The sequence below is a fragment of the Cavia porcellus genome, unplaced genomic scaffold, assembly GCF_034190915.1.
Source record: "Cavia porcellus strain 051 isolate PalLab524CR breed Dunkin Hartley unplaced genomic scaffold, mCavPor4.1 scaffold_5, whole genome shotgun sequence".
NCBI lineage: Eukaryota > Metazoa > Chordata > Mammalia > Rodentia > Caviidae > Cavia > Cavia porcellus.
The window spans coordinates 39703568-39718469 of record NW_026947488.1 but is presented as its reverse complement, the minus strand read 5'-3'; the positions used below and the strand labels follow the sequence as shown (position 1 = coordinate 39718469).

The 14902-nt window shown below is 32.3% G+C and overlaps 1 protein-coding gene and 1 long non-coding RNA gene across 4 annotated transcripts in view; one reads left to right on the top strand and one right to left on the bottom strand.

Annotated features, from left to right (window-relative positions):
- The window catches only part of Macrod2 (mono-ADP ribosylhydrolase 2), a 1970011-nt gene that overhangs the window by 326989 nt on the left and 1628120 nt on the right, over window positions 1-14902 (top strand). The gene's annotated exons all lie outside the window — the stretch shown is intronic.
- LOC134476045 (uncharacterized) lies at window positions 11583-12524 on the bottom strand. Its single transcript, XR_010047484.1, has 2 exons — window positions 12118-12524; window positions 11583-11912 (listed from the first exon to the last, which is right to left on the bottom strand). It is a non-coding gene; the product is annotated as an uncharacterized LOC134476045 (long non-coding RNA).

Below are 14902 nucleotides of genomic sequence, written 5' to 3'. Positions count from 1 at the left end.
GAGGGAGAGAAACACTAGCGACTCCTGAGATCCACTCCATGTTGGAACTTAGGGCACTGGGAAACCAAGCAACCTGCTTACCTCCCTGCTAAGTGTTAGTGAGCCTACCTGGCACACAGACTAAGAATCAAATATACCACCTCCCCCCTTTCCCCCACTCCTTTAGCAAATGGGAACCAGAGATCTGAGCATCTCTTGGGGTTGACCATATGCAATATAGCAAAAAAGGGGGATTTCCTTCTGTCATCTCTTTGAAGGCAAATCTTTTTACCACTGTTTTGCTTTATTCTGATTAATGATATTGCTCTATTCAATATTCTGTTTTGATAATTTTTATAATGTTCTATGTTTCATTTTATTTTGCTATACCTGACTGAAAGAACTACTATTATGAAGATAATGAGATATACTGTGGTACCTATTACTGTTATCCCTGTAACCTGCTTTGAAGTTCTATACCAATTTCACTACACTGTTTCAATTGGCTTTGCTCCATCTTGTTCTGTTGTATTTTACTATCTTCAAAATAATAAAAAAATTTTTTTTAAAAAAGCAGTGTATCAAAAGTGTCTGTAGATGCACATGCAAAGGCCCCACACACTTATATACACACTTTATACACTCCTCTCTTAATACAGTGATTATATCCCAAGGCACATCTAAGTATTGGAATATTTTCACCAAAATATTGCCTAGAATCTTTACTTAATATCTGTTGTCTGGTGACATGGTGACTGTATTTCCCCCCTTTTATACAGAGACTTTTCAAATACATAAAACAAGTACCAAGCTCTTCTCAACTTCTTTGTATAAGGCCAAGCCTCTCCCTTTTTCTCAAATGATGCTTTCTATATCATCATTTGGCATTTCATAATTCTACGTAAATTCCTGCAAAATATCACTGTGTTATGATACTGTTACAATGCATTAATCAGAACCAAACACATTCTCTATATTTCTTTATGGGATTGTTGATTTTCTAATATATGAGTGTTGTGCCATTGCTTTTTCCTATTGTTGTGTCTTAATACAAGGCATATTCATTAGTTGCAAAACCATTGAACACTTAACTATCTTTATAATTTTTTTCTCTTTCCTCATCTCCCTTTCCTTTCTTCCTCTCCTCTCCATTTCTTTCTTTCTTTCCTTCTTCCTTCCTTCCTTCTTTCTTGCATTCCTTTTCTTTCTTTGTAAATGTAAAATACTGGTAGGCTATGTCTTTCCCATCTTACCTGTGGTTACTTGTGTCTCAGAGATGTTTCCAATGTGTTCTATCATATTTCTAGCATTCAGCTTTACATTCACATATCAGAACTAAAATTTGGGTTGCTCAGAAATCTCTTCTATTTTCTCACTTTTGGTCTTTTTAAAGAGAGCGTTAAGCCCAATTCTTCTTTTTATAAATTGTGGGACCTTGAGTAAAATAGAGAGACTCTTAGAACTTTACTTTCTGCATATCTAAGACATAGATAAGCGTAGGTGTGTAAGTTAAGTGAGCCAATAGATGGCTCTTGCCACAGTACTTGTACTCTTAGCACATAACATAGAAGCAATGTTTGATACATACACATTTTGTTTCTATTGTTGAAATTACATGTAGCAATAGATCTATTAATTAACCACTTGCTGGCTAACCCTTCCAAAGTCAGACAGAAATATAGAAATGAATTTTCAGATAAGGAATTTTTGTTTGGCAATAAACAAAGTACAGTATTATAATCTGGAGGAACAAAAGAGATTAGGGTCTTACTAGTGAAAAGAGAAGAGCTATCTAAATTGCTTTCAAAGCTCTTTTTTTAGGAGCTGGGTGCTCTGATGGTCATGTGGCTGTAATTACCAAGTAAAGCTAATTTTAATGTCACAGCAGGCCGTTTCATTAGATTCGGCCTGGGAAGCTCTCTTGTTAGGCAAGGTTCTGTCTCAGTGGATAGCTGTTTTTGCTGCTCACACTCCTTCCATAGTTCTGTTTTTAGGCAAATGCTGAGTTTTCCCTTACAGGCCACTCCAGCATCTGTTGTCAGGATTTGATCTGAGTGATTCCATTTTGACTGTCATATCTTTCACAACCCCTAAATTCATACAATTTTTAAGAGTTGAAAAAACTCTTAATTTCTTCCAGGCCAGGGGTAGAGAGTAATCTTGAATTTAAAACATTATTGTCCTTTTTTTTTTTTTTTTTTTACTTTTTCTTTGGTTATAGAGTAGAAAATAGATTAATTCTGGGAATCAGGGTTGAAATTTTCTGTTAATCTTATTGACATTAAGTTTAAGAAACTTTTTGAAGTGGGTTTGTGAACAGTATAGGAACTCAAGCAGCCAAATTGATAAATTTGGAATTTTATTAGTTGAGCTAGCAACCACTTGTGGACTGCTGTTTCAGAGTCCAAACAAGTGACACTGAACTCGAAAGTTATAGAACTTTTAAAACAGAGCACCACAAAAATACATCCTGTTGGAAACAATTTAGCTAGAATCTTACATTAATTTTTGGTTAACACCTGTATCCTACTTCTTTGTTGAGCAGGTTAATTTTTTTCTTGTGGGTATAGCTCATTCTGCTTTTCTTATGGGATTTTGTACCCAGAGTAATTTTTCACTCTTCTGGATCAAATACAGGGCAAAAGACGGCATTAGTTATGCCAAGCTACAGCACTTTTAATTCAGACTTTTTAGGGTTTTTGTCTTATAAACTGTGAAGCACATCAGAAATGCAGTCAAATGTATTTGTACATGAAGCTAAGTGATGTGGACAAAGAAAAATGGTAAAGGCCTTTCCACTTTACTTCATACTTTCATAGCTTTATTCTTTCAGTTTTATTCTGTAATGAATCCATATAAAATATCACTGCAAAAGCAGACTTCTCCTTGGTAATTAAAAGTATAAAGATGATTGAGTATGTTCTGATACCTATTGAGCTTCTTCTATAAGCAGCACCATTTAATTTTAATCAGAGAGACAGATTTGACATAGTCTCGTTTGGCTCCCTATTAGAGTCTTATTGGGAGGGAATACTGTGTAATGGATACAGGCTCCTTTTTACTTCCGTGTTAATTTCTTATGTAGGAATTCTTCTCATCTTTTAAATGATTATTATGAGCTAAATTGGCAAGATTGGCCTTATTTAGTTGCATTATTTCTCAATTCTGTGAACTGTTTTCAAAATTAACCTAAGAATTCTTCAATATGAGAGAAAATTCTGTATTCAATTAAATCAATAGTATGAAACACAATTATAAGCAAGGCATTGTTCCTGGTTCTGCATGTGATTAAAGGGATTTTCCTTTTTGTCTCTAAAGGAGCTTTCTTACAAAATATCCTATAAAAGGCAGTCAGGTTATAATAAATTTGAACTGAGTGCATCAGAAGTATAGAATCAGATATGGATTTTGAATATAGTATTGAGAAATATACTCATGAAACCATATGAAATCTTTTACAAAATTTAAGTAGAAGGTGCTCAATAAAGAACTTTTCAAATGAATGCATTCAAAATATTGTTTAAAATTTGTAAGCTTAGCACATTTTTCAAAAAACTAATTATTTGCTGGTTCAATGGTTTGGAGAGGGCAAGTAATGTCTTAACAGCTTAGCTAAGAAGAATCTAGTGGTTAAGACAAGTGAAATGGCTATAAACATTGAGAATTTATGGGAAAGAATATTTTGAGAAATGTGCTAAACACTGAATCTTCTTAAATAGTTTATTAGTAAGTGTTGTTTTAGATTTTTAGCATTTTAATATGTTTCTTTATAATGGACATGTAATTCACATGTTTACAGCATAGTATTTTGATACATACAGTGTAATTGAATCAGAATAAGCATGGCCAACACCTCAAACATTTATCATTTCTTGGTTTTAGAACTATTTAAAATCTTCATATCTTATTAATTTCAAATATACAAAAATATAGTTGGATCATGAGGCTTCAATTCTAGCACTCTATAGTACAGTATGGTGACTATAGTTAAAAAGTTTTTAACAGACTGATATTTAAGCAAGAAGTCTTTCTTAAACTGAGTGTTTACTACCGTAATCAAGTTGTGGCACACCCCTCATGGGTAAAGGCATAGTAGGATAGAGTAAGACTTGGAACAAAAGTCTGTGTTGAAGAGTGGAGGATACAGCTTGGTGTCACAGCACTTGCCTGACAAGCCAGAGATCCTCAGTTTGATTCCCAGTACCAAAAAAAAAAAAAAAGTTGAGTAATAAAGGTCATTGTGGGCCTTTGTATACTGTTGGGCAGGGCAGACCAGGCAGAATATCATAATGATGATGTTTGAGGAAATAAATTCTGATTAATGACCTAACCCTAATTCATTCATTCATTCTTTCTTTCTTTCTTTCTTTCTTTCTTTCTTTCTTTCTTTCTTTCTTTCTTCTTCTGTACCAGGTATCAAACTTATGACCTTGTGCTTGCTAGGCAGGCACTTATGCCACTGTACTAAATCCCTGGCCACCTCTCTCCTTTTCTATAGCAAAACCAAACCAACAAAAAACTAGCATAATATTTTATTGACCAGCTTACATCTAGAGTGGTCATGATTTTTCTTCCATTATTATGCCTGTTCTTGATGTAGTTAGGGTAATAACCATTCTATTCTACATTGTAGTGAATTTCTTCTTAAATTTCTTCTAGGTCATCTTATGTTGATTTTTATTGTAGTGATAGATATCACACCTTAATAATTAAATATAGTGAAAATACAAACCTCCATTTTTATGAAACAATTTACTTGCTTTTTGATAATTAATTGCAATAATGTTGCTTCTTTTTCAGATGAGACACAAGTCTCCAAAATGCACAGTAATTTCCTTATGCTGCGTTAGTTGATAAGAAACAGTTATTTGAACTCCAAGGACTTTGACTTTTACTGCAAAATTACTTATAAATGTAACTTATGTCTCCCCTTTTACAGGATGGATATATGTGTTACAAAATTATGTCCAAAACATCTTGAAAGCATAGACTTTTCTTTCAAAATTCACATTTTAAATGAATGATTTTGTGACTGTCTCCCAAAACTTGTGAGATGTCAGCATGAAAGAGGAAACATTTCTAAATTAAAGTGTTTCAAGGGAATTCAATCAGGAATAATTGGATGACCTTTGAGAAAATTGAGATGAACTGTCTGGAGGAAATTTCTATGGAACTCTGTGGAACAATTATCCAAAGAGATTTGGTTTTCAATTCTCAATAAAGAAGGGCAAGCCATTACCCAAGAATATATGCTTATTACTTAATATAATCCTTTAATAATGGGGAATGATTAAAATATCCTGATATCTATTTTTAATGTCTATTTAGAATTTTATCACATACAGAAAAACATGACCTAATGTCTTTAAGAAGGTAGCTAACTAATAAATTTTAAATTTGTAGAGATTCAGATAGTGAAAAGTACATTTATAATCATGTTTTGATGCAGCAGTTAAGTTCCATGTATAGTCATTTGAAGACACCAAAAATACACTAGAGTTGTTTATGAACTTAAAATGATTTGAAATATATCTGCATCAAATATATTTCTTAACAGGAAATGTTTAAAAGCTTTCCCTTACATTGAATATAAAGGACTGGTTCAAGAATGTAATTGTGAAAGGACTAATGATAAGAGTATTCTGTTAAAAATGAGTAGAAAGTAAAGGAATGCCAATTACTAGACTTTTAAAAATACATTGACAGCACCAAAGATCTCTTACCCAAGGAAATTATCTCAGAGTTCCAAGAGCTGATGTAGGAGCCTGTAGCCCATTTAGCTTTGGATGGAAAGCTTGTATGTTTGAGATGAAGTTCAACCTTTTTAGAAATCTCTAGCCATTTATAAAATGTAATACAACATTTCAACCATTTTAGCATTTTCATGGAAAAAACCTATACTATCATGACAGTTACCCTCATTTGGATGACTTTATTATATTGGTTTATTACTATTTCCCTTATGAACAATTGGGAGGAAATAAAACATTTAAGAGAGTAAATATTGTAAAAGCTGAGAGTCTGAATTTCTTTGAATCAATGATTTAAAGGAAATTTGAGAAATTGTATCTTCATATTTCCTTGAAAAGAAATTGGCAAAAATATTTTGCAGCAATTTTCAAGTTAATGGTCTCAGGAAGCCATTATACTTTTAAATAATTTGGGAGTCTCAAAGGCTTTCATTTATGTGACCTTTATAACTGATATTTATAGCTTAGAAATGTTTGAAATATTTATCAATTAACAAAATATTAGTTTATACCCAAGATAATTACAAAGATATTCTACATAAATACTTACATTAAAATGTTTATAATGGCCAGAAAGTAGAAACCCAAAGACCATCTAGTACATGAATAGATCAATAAAATGCAGTGTATCATATAAAGGAATTATTTGACCATAAAATGAATGAAGTTTTGACATATGCTATAATATGGGTTAGTCACTGAAATATCATATAAAGTGAAAAAAAATTTGTATGATTCCGTTTAAAGATGTCCAGAATTGGCAGACAGAGAGTAGATTAATCACTGATAGAGACTGGGAAGTAGGTGAAATGGAAGGGACTGTTAATGAGTATATAGCTCTTACTTTTTGGGGTGATAAAAACATCTCAAATTAAGTAGTGGTAATGTTTGTTACTTTTTGAATATGCTTTATATCCCTGAATTGTATGCTTTGTAATGGTGAATTTTAGGGTATGAGACTGATAATTCATAAAGGATCAAAAGTTTAAGCCCAGCCTTAGTAACAGCAAAACCCTGCCTTGAAATAAAAAATAAAAAGGTCTGGAGATTTAATTCAGTGAGAAGGCCCTGGGTTCCTTCCTACAACTGTAAACAAAACTAAACTAATTTTATAAAATACTAAAAATCATATTTTTTTATGAAAAGTAATTATTTCCAAATAAAAATATTAATATTAGTGACATTACATTTTTAGGTCTCTTTGATGTTTGTGTAAATGAGAATAATTGAATTCTCATGTTTAATTTTATATGTAATCTTTTGCAATATGTTTTTTATTGAAATATGAGAGAATTTGACCTTACATGGATATGGTTGGAAAAGGAAAGTGTATTGCAATTAATTATTCAGATACTCATATATGTTTTTCTTTGGAATTATATAAAAACTTGACATGTGACAACTCTTAAATATTAATTGAAGTATAAATCCTGAAATCTCCAAGTGAGATTGACTTCACTGCAATTATTCAGCAATTCCATTGGGCTCCTTAGCTGAAGATGGCCATTTACATAATGGGAATTGGAGTTAGCAGTCCACTTGATGCTCAGGTGACCAGGATAGCTTAATTTTCTGTACTATGACCTCTCCATGTGCCCAATAGGTATTTTCCTATTGTAGTAGCTGAAGTCCAAATGGAGACAGTTCTGGTGAGAAGGTAAAAGCTGTAGCTGTCTTAAGGTCCAAACTCAAAGTTATAGGATTACTTTCTCCGCGTTCTGTTGAGCAAAACTGGAGGGCATGTGTAGATGTGACGACAATGAAAATAGGTGATGGCCCATTTCCTCCCCCCTTCTCCTTTCTCCTTCTTTAAATAATTTACATTTATACTATCTAACCTTTTCTGACAGTTTGAATATCATGAGTATATTGGAATATATATATATATATATATATATATATATATATATAGTAAATATTATCCTTAGCTATTGTTCTTACACTGTTTTAACTTCTGCTTTGAAATTAAAACATCTTACTTGGACATCTGTTTGAAATATTTAAAATTTATTATCAAGTGCAGTAAATGTAATGCAAATGAGTACTGAGTCCTTGTGGCTTTTTGTTATTCTCCCATCCCTTTTAACTTGTGACATTATGGTTTAGTTTTGTTGTTATTCAGTTACTTTAGAACAATTTCTTTCAATGTGACATAAAAAGTGTAATATACATAGAATATTGTGTTTGCCTCAGTATCAGTCTACTGTTTCTAGAATAAACATCTTTATTTCCTCTCAATGTTTATTCTGCGTGAGTGAGTTTGTTTTTACCTTATTTAAAACATATGTATTGGTGGTAGGCATAAAAAGATACATCACACCTAATTCATGTAATTATTTAATTATAATATCCTCCAGGAGACAGTAAATCCACAAAAAATTTTTAACTGACTACAGTTCACAAATTACTTTTCACATGTCCTAAACTGAAAGTGCTGTTGAAATGCCTTTCAAATTTTCTTTAAGGTTCTCCAGGAGAAGTAATATCGTATGCAGGACCAGGTTAGAAATACTTATGTGTTATTAAGCATTTATGTAATTTGAAAATCTTGATAGTTATCAAAGCATGCTAAAAGCATCATTCTTTCAGCTGCCCTTAGAAGTTGCTTCTGGAAATCTTCCTTGAAATTGCTTTCTGAAAGGCTTATTCATACTGTATAGAAAATTAAGCTTTTTCTCTACTACAAAATGGCAAAATGTCTGTAGATTGTTAGTGGAGGTGTTAGGTTGGACATACCTGCTGTTACTGATCAGGGTAAATAATGCATCATGTTTTCTTCAAAGAACATTATCAGAAAACTAAAGCTTGACTGACAGCTCAGCATATTGAAAATCTTAATGCTAAATTTATTTCAAAATATTTGGTGGAAAGACATTGTGAAACTTAGATTCCAACATACAAAATTTTTCCTGAGCACTGCTGTCAAACTCCCAGTATTTGCAGTACCAAAGCCTAATTGGTCACCATTACCATTTGAAGCAGCAAATTACTTTACTATAGTATAATGAATCTCCCTCTGAAACCCTCTGGCTATTTTAGTCACATATGAAATCCCAAGTGCAGACTGTAAGTATTCTTGAGATGCAGATGTATAATTATGGGACATCATTTCAGCTAAATTTTTACTGGCAACTAAACTCTCATTAAGATGAATTTCTAGGTAGCTGCCACACCTTCATATCCTGTTGTGTATAAAGAAAAGTGGCCTTTGTGATTCATAGTTTGTTCTATATTGCATATACTTTCCAAATGCCTGTAGCAATCCCAGTGCATTTCTTAAATTATGAATGACCATGTTACCTTTAGTTCTATTTTGTCCAGCCAGATAATTTGTTTCACTGATCAGTTCTGGTTACCAGTTCATTTTTGAGAGTTCATATTTCAGTGAAGAAATTCTGTGAGTTTCCTTGTAAATAAATAAATTCATGAAGCTTGAAAACTACAAACTGCTATAATTTGGGAAAGGCACATTGTTGTAGGAAGATTCTTCACACTGATTTTTGTCTGTGTTATTCTGTCGCTGCTTTAGTGTGCCACATTCTGCTATATTCTTGCCATTTTTAGTCCTCACCTTACAACTCATGATGACCTCACAAACCTTTTTACATTTATTCATCTCTCTCTTCTTTACATTTTTAGTACAGCTGGCAGTGAGTTAGCAACGCAGAGTTTAGCAATTATTTCTCTAATCATTTCATTTTTAATCTACTTATTCATTTGTTTATTGATTCTCATTAAGTAAATATTTCTTAGCATACATTTGCAAGGCAGTGTTCTTACTCTTTTGGTAGAAATAAAATTGCATTCAATCTTTAGCCTGAAAATGAGGCATATAAAAAGACATAGTACTGTGTATGAAGTGATGCCACAATTTGCATTATTTCCTCAAGTAGATTATTCCATAAAAAAGTGTGATCATCAGGATAAACACATCATAAAAAGGCATTAAAGGATATATGCGTAAGGTTTTTCAAAGTTAACAAGATGGTAAAGATTAGAATTATAGGGGTACTATTTGGCATGTAGTGCCTCTATTGTCTTGCTACAATTATAAATTTTTGACACAAAATGAGTCTACATTGACAAGAAACTCATTGTCTTTGGTGTTTTACTAGTATTGATGTTAGAAATAGCGAGAGCTCAGTGTGGTGGTGCATGCCTGTAATCCCAGTACTTCAGAGGCTGAGACAGGAGGATCTCTGTGAGTTGGAGGCCAGCCTGAACTACAAAATGAGTTTAAGGCCAGTATAAACTGCATAGTGAAACTGTTTCAAACAGACAAACAGAAATAGGGAGAGGTTCTGGGAAAAAATTGAAAATTCTGTGGAAATGGAATTTTCTAAATAGAAGCAATGTTATTAAAATGTTATGCTTATATGCTCACTAACATTTGGAAGTTAATCTACTATGTTTGTAGAAAAAGAGTATGGAAAAATAGAAAAATTCAATAAGTGCTAAGAATTTAATCCTTGTCAACAGTATAGTATTTTTAAAAATTACATAATTATTCTGATGTCTTCTAGCATTTAATGACACCAGACTTCTTGGAAAATCATTCTTTTCTATTTTTAGCAACTTTATGCTTTAGTTTTTCATTATTTTCAAGTGCTTTTACCCCCTTTTAGAATGTGCTATTTTAATGATGCTTTAAGAATAAAAATAAACATGCAAAAACTAAAATAGGTTTTTGTTGTAATAGCTACTCTCTTCATATTTCCTCTAAGATTCTTCAGTTGCTATAAGGCAAAACATAAAATCCATTATTAGAATGTTCTCCCTGCCAGGTTTTTATTACTAATATGTTGTTTATTTTTAATCATCTTTTGAATTATTGACTATTTTATGGTGTCTCATAACAGCAATTTCTATTTGTTTTATATACTTCATAGAGTAGATTTCATTTTTCTGCCTCACTGTATTATATGTAATGGCTTAGCTGTGCAATATTTGCTTGATGTAGGAGATCTTAATTTGCTTTAACACATTATCCTCTAAAATAGCTCTGGTTTTATTTGGTCTTGTAAAAGCTTTATCTTGAAATACTCTGAAAGATGCTTTATTTTCTATTCCCCTATCTTTTAAGAAAAAATACTTAAAATTCCTCCTGGTATTCTTGTCACATGTCATGATATTAAGCAGATGCTCTTATTGTCTCTGCTAGATAATACTAAAATGCATAAATTCAGATTTCAAAACAATTGATTAATTTCACTGACTTTATTATTTCACTATTTTACTACTATGTTATGACATTTTAAGCTAAGCTTTGCAATAGTTTTTTTCTTATTTTTATTTTTACTACTTAACCTCTAGCTAATTCTTTCTTAGTTCTTAGCTGGACTCCACAGTGATTAATCTATCTTCTGTCATCTTCCCTGTAGTTCTCAGCTGAACCCATAGGGTACTGTGCCCTATTCTACTCTTTTCAACTCTCCCTCAATGAGACATAACTAAGAGATTGTTGTATGCTTGAGAGGAAAATTTTCAGAGTGGGGTGGCAGATGGATATACAAGAGTCACTGGTGCAGTGATAATGGAAATTCAACTCCAATTAGATTTTAAAGTTGATTGCTTCGAAGAAGTCTAGAAACGATATGGAAAGAGCTGTTCACCATATTGGAATTTTGTGCCTCCTACCAGATTGCTGAGGGATTTGATGACAAAATTGAAGGAGTTTGTGATTAGGAAACTAGGATGATTTTGATGATGATGATGATGATGATGGCTTATACTTGCAAACACTCAGTGTATATTAGGCACCACATTAAGGCGTTTCAACAGTATATTGAATATCATCAGTTGCCTTCAGTGTTAATGTATTAGTTTTCTATTAATAAATTACCAATAGCTAAGTGGGATAATACAATAAACATTTATTATCTTATTTTCTGAGGGTCAAGGATCTGGGCACAACTTAGCCATGATCTTATAAGAGTATCACATAAGTGCAGTGAAGGTTTCAGCCAAGGGTAAAATTCTTCTCTAGAGGTTTGACTTGGAAGGGATCTGCTTTCTTGCTCTTGCCCTAGCAATCTTCAATTATTTGTGGTCCTTAGATGAAGAGCTATTTATTCTTTGCTCACTGTTGGCCAGGGGCTGCTCTCAGCTTCTAGAAAATACCCAATTCCTTGTCATGTATATTCTCCAGTGTGGATGCTTGCTTGTGTCCAGCCCAAAGGTCTCCTGAAAGACAGATGATACAACTCTATGTGAGATAATTTATACATCATGTATACTGATTATTCATATTTTGTCATCTTTTCATTTTTTGCCTTTTGTTTTTCTGAGATAGAGTCTCACTATGTAGTTCAGGCTGGCCTTGAACTCAGAGCAATCCTGCCTCAGCCTCCTTAGGGCTGGGAGCACAGGCCTATACCACCACACCTACCTCAATCTTTTCCAGATTCTGTGGCTTAGAAGCAGGTTATATGCTGTCCATACCTAAGAAGGGAACACAAGGAAATGTGAATCATGTGAGTCTTAGGAATTCCTATACCACAGGCAGAGATTACTATTTTTTTCTCATTATTTTTAGCCTTTTTTACTCTAAGTAATAAAATACTTCATTATTAGTTGAACATAATGTCATCGATAGTAAAGAATTCATTCTGTAGTTTCTCTTGTAATTATGTTTGACTATTAAAGTGCGGCAGAAGCAACCTCACCAGAATTATCTACTTCTGACTTACTGTGAAAGAAAAATAAACTTTTATTTTGGAACCACTTTTACATTGGCTGTCCACTGTAGGACATATCCTTGAATTCCTCATCTGATGGCCAGCTTCAGAGCAGCTCTGTTTTGTTCCAGTGTGGCCCAAGTGCAACTACTCTATAAAGCACAAATCGACTTCTTTCACTCAATGTTTTCAGCAGGAAAAGTTCTCATCTTAGTACTATGGGAAATGAGCCCCACTGAGACTATCTTTCCCTCCCTCTTTTCAAATAATGCTCATTTCAAATTTACAGTGTGTGGGTTTTTAAAATTGTTTTTTATTTTAAAGGGAACAAAGCAAAACAGGACAAAGCAGATCAGAACAGAACAATGCAAACATTACAGGACTTCAAAACAAGACAATAAGAAATTAACAGTGGCTACCATAATGTCTCTTGTTTTCTTTGCAATAGTTGTCCATTACTTCACACACAATTCAAATAAAACAAAATAGTACAAAGCCAATCAAAACAAAAGAATGAAAGCATTAAGGGACTTCAAAACAAGATGATAGGAAATTAACAATGGCTAACATAATGTCTCCTGTTCTATTTAAAATGACTGTCCAAACTTTCACACATATTGAAATCAAATAAAACAGACTAAAACCAATCAAAACATATTAACCATTGTTCATTTCCTGTTATCTGGTTTTGAAGTATGTGAGTGTTTTTAGGAACTTAAAATCACTTCTAGGTGCAGACTAAATCAAATCAGAATAAAATACTGTTTCCTGACTCAGGTTTGGGAATATGGCATTTCCTAGCCAACTTTTAAAAAATTTTTAGTGAAAAATTAACTAAGAAAGTAATAAGATCCAAAATGTATTACTTTTTGTTTTTCTTTTCTGTGTCTTTTTAACCTTAAATAGTAATTTTTAAAAAGATCCAAAATGTATAATAGATATTGTGATAATGAAAGGGAAAGAAAGTGCTCAAAAAAAAAAAAAGAACAACTGTGATAGGGAAAAAGGAGAAAAGGAATGTGGGAAAAGATTATATGTATACAGGTGTATATATTTATGTGTGTATGTATGTATAAACACAAGATATATAACTATACTATTAGTGTCTGTTAGTTCATAAAAAAGAACAGTTTGTGCATTCATTGTTTGTTAGATCATTTTTTGTACCTGAATCTTGTAACATGAAAAACTACTTCTAAGATAATAATATGCAATATATTAACTAGTGTTAATTTCCTACTATTTTTGAAACTCTGTATCATATCCATCTTTTTTCTGTTTTGCTTTTTTAAATAATAATAAAAAATTATGGCTAGCCCTGTTATGTAGCAATGGTTCTGAGTAACCATATTTTACTTGACTCTTGTTACTTGACAAGACAGTTAAAGAGGCATATAAACAAACTGTACTTCTTTATATTGACCAATGTTTAGGCAGTGATCTAGAATCAGCATCCAGCCTTGAGCTGAGAAGTACTATAGAGAAGTATATTTGACATTATACTTCATAACTAAAAAACTTTTGAAGAATCAATGAAAAGTCATATACATATTAGTTGTATATTTGTTTTATTTCTTAAAAATATGAATTTTATCTGAGCTGCACTTAATTCTTCTTAAGGTTATTTGGAATTGTGTATTTTTACAAGTTTTACCAAAAAGGAAAAGAAATAAGAGTCCATAGAAATAATCTTTCTTCATTCATTTACTCATTCCTTTATTCTTTTAACAAACTGTAGATAAGGATAGAATTAAAGTACAGTACAAATTAGAATAAGATACTCATCCAGCCCTAGAGGATTTTTGTAGAAAAGGCATGAAGTAAGCACAAATAAATGTAAATACAAGAAAATACTTCCATAGGAGGAATTTTTGACTGTTACAATTTAGAAATCCTGTGTGAAACACTTTGAGTGTAAAATCAGGACATGAAATGTGAGTAACAGTAGAATATTTTGACACGTATTAAAGATGTCCCAGAAGAAGATAAAGTATTAACAAAAGCTTCTGGCAGAAAGTATGTGTCTTCCCAATAGAAAAAGGTAGGCTATTTTGCCTTCAGTTAAAAAGAAATGTGAAGAAGGAGAGTCATATCATTTACAACTTGGTAATGATTACATATTCACCATAAAAAGGGAAAAGGATTACACTTTCTTGATCAGCAGTTTGAAAATGTTGATGGGCAGAATATAATAGCAAAAATGAGTTACTACCTTTACCTCCACAGTCATTTACTCCTTGTTACATTCTGTATGTAAGAACTAATGTAAGAATTTAGTATTATACCTGATATTTTTTTCTAGAAAGATCAGATGTCAATTAATGTCTTGGATAAAGTCTGTTTCTTAAATGTTAGGGATGAACTTGTGATGCTATGTAAGCATTATTTTATTTTCTCCTTACCTGTTTTCTTACATGTCTCAGGTTGGATTCCCAGAAATGGACCCTGATATGAGAATTTTTATGCAAGGTTATTGAAAGAGTACTCTCAGGAGGA